Below are 2857 nucleotides of genomic sequence, written 5' to 3'. Positions count from 1 at the left end.
GGGGCCAGGGCAGCTGAAATGACGGGTGTTTGCATGGGAGATCTGCCGTGCCAGGGACCCGGAGGGGTTTGGGGGCAGCAGCTGGTGCTGGTAGGCTGGCTGAGTGGCCAGTGCCAAGCTCAGGGGTTGTTTGTGGCTGTGGAGAAGGGCCAGGCTCGGGGTTTATCACAGCAGAGGTAAAAGGCAGCATCCAGGCCAGCTGGCAGGATCTTTTCCCTGACCCGTTCAGGCCTTTTGCCGTCTCATTGGAGCTCCCACACTCTCCTCTGCGCTTCTCGCCAGCAGTGCCCATGGCCAGTGGCACTACAAACCAGGGACGGGAAAAGGCAGACGTCGGCCATCCCATCTATGGGCACGTTTCCAAAACGCAGCCGGAGAGCCTGGGGGGAGTGTCCTGGGGGGGTGAGTGCGGGCGAGGGTCCCCGCTGCCAGCACCGGGTTTTGCTGCAAGGCAGTCGCACCAGCTGAGCTCCGCTGCTTCCCAGCGGTGAGATAATGGGAATAAAGGGATGTTGTAGCTGCCGGATCCATCCTAGCACTTCCTGCGAGGGCAGAGCCTATCCTTGGGTGAGAGCGGCATCATGCTCAGCCTGCTGCCGGTGGTGACCTGCTGCAACCTCCACCCGGGCACTGGCAGGCTGCAGCCTCACCAGAGCCGGGGAGGGGATCCCAGGGAAATCCATCCCCACTAGGGCTTAAATGCTTGTATAGGACCTACTGCCTGGGTTTAGGTGGTTTCTGGGCTGGATCCCCTCCTTGCAGACTTGCGCTTGCTGCTCCAGCCTGGTGCAGTCCCGTGGGGGGCTGGGTGCTTAAACCTTCACTCTGGTGTCTCCTCCGGTCACGGCTTCTCCTGGTCCCACCAGGACTTTCTGGGCTGGGTGGCTCTGCCAGCTTTGGAGAACACTGCCAAGTTGCAGCTCAGTGTCCTGCAGCAGGAAAATATAGTTGTTGTCAAACTTATCCTAAAAGGTCAAAGCTCAGACAAAGATCAGGGAACAGGAGCAGCAGGAAGGTTGTTCCTGTCCCTCCAAAAAAGCGGGAGACTGGGAGATAGTGAAGAAAGCCGGGATCGCTGCTTGCCCTTGGAGCCACCCTGGGGCCCAGGCTGGCATCGTGGGGCTGTGCCATGAGCAGGGGCCCCTAGTGCTGCAGGGCAGGCAGTGCCACGGCACGTGCGCCGATGGGTGCTGGCTGACCCCACGCCAGCCGGGGGTCACACAGCCCCCCTGGTGCCTTCGCCACCCGCCTTTCTCCTACTGAAGCATCTGGGACAGGACGTACGGGCCGTCCAGGGCACCAATCCTGCAGCGCCGGTGTTTGCCCTAGACGACCGCATGGTCTCAGTTAGCAGCACTGCCGAGGAGCTGGTGTTGGTATTGTCCCAGCTACGTAGGGTTTCCCCCCCACCATCACCTCTGGGACCCACATGTCTCCCTGCTGAGCTGATCCATCGTTCATGCCCTGTTGCTGGGGGCTGTGCAAGGCTGCCTGGTGCCCTCACCCTGGCATGTGCTAGGGTTGGAGTCAAGTCCTCCTAAAAGACAGTTCCCCGCAGCTTCAGCATCCCCACCAGCAGTGCTGGGCATGACCCTGTCCTCACCGCTGGTTTCAGGGCGGTACCAGAGCGAGCTAGGAGCCCGAGTGCCACAGGAGATTAGGGATGGTCAGCAGCTGGGGACAAAAATCAGGCGGTGCCTGTGCTCAGAGCACACTTATCCCCAGCAGCACCATCAGCGCTCAGCGGGATGAATCCAGACCAATGCCACGTACCTTCACCCCAACCAAAGGTGCCCCCCAGCCTTAAGTCCCCAGCTAGAAGCCCTTAAGTCCCTCCCTCTCTCTGTGCTGTTGGGGCAGGAGCCTGGGAGAAGACATCTGGCTTTTCCAGCTCCCCCATTAGCCCCTAGCTCACCCAGCCTGTGTGCCGAAGGGCCCTGGGGGGTCTTGCAGTGGGGGCATTTCCTTGCATGCTTCTGCAGAATCAGCTCCATACCTCTGTTGAAGCTGGAAAAGATTACTGCAGCCACAACTCCACAATTACAGAGCAAACCTCCACTGAGCCCCATGGGAGGTGCTGCCCTGCTCCTGACCCTCATTCAGCGACAGTCGGGGATTTTAGCTTAATACCCAGGAGGGAGCATCTCCCTACCCTGCACCTTGAGCAAATAGCCTGCCTGCTCCAGGCGCTGCAGGCAGACCACCAAAGGCAGATGGGCCCAGGGCACCAGGGATGCTCCACACCTTGCTCTGCCCTGGCTCCCCCCCAGGGATGCTCAGTGCTGTCTGTGGGTGTGTCCCTGTGCTCCTCCAGCCACCCGGGCTGAGGGCAAGCTGGGACGATGGATAACGAGATGATGGGTACTGGGGAGCTCACTCTGGCCGTAAGACACTTGGTGGCAGAATCCACCGCATTGCCTGATATTTTGCTAACATTTATGAATTGCGTGAAGCAGACGTAGAAACTAATTCGCCCTGTTAATACCTAAAGCCAGCACTAAAAGAAAACAACGCTCCACTTCTCTTGCTTTCTCGGCCTGCTTGGCAGCTCTCTCTTGGGGAGGACACACTGAGCCATGTCCATGTTGCTGCCTTTCGGGGCACTTTGGTTTTGGGAACAGCCACGGAAGGTCCCAAAAGCCATTGCAAAGCCCCTGCAAGGTGCTGCATCTAACCCAGGCCATACCAGCGCTGCATCCAGCCCTGCGCTTGGCTGCCAGGGGGCATGGTGCAAGGCATGGCAAAGCCGGGGTGTGCCATGGGTGCTCTGCACGGAGCACCTTCCTGCTTGCCTCCATCCTGGCTGTCCACCTTCCTGCAGCCACGTTACTCAGCCGCTTGGCCAGGAAGTGAATCC

Source organism: Fulmarus glacialis, unplaced genomic scaffold (assembly GCF_000690835.1).
Source record: "Fulmarus glacialis isolate BGI_N327 unplaced genomic scaffold, ASM69083v1 scaffold22158, whole genome shotgun sequence".
Lineage (NCBI taxonomy): Eukaryota > Metazoa > Chordata > Aves > Procellariiformes > Procellariidae > Fulmarus > Fulmarus glacialis.
Note: the sequence above shows the minus strand (reverse complement) of the source record.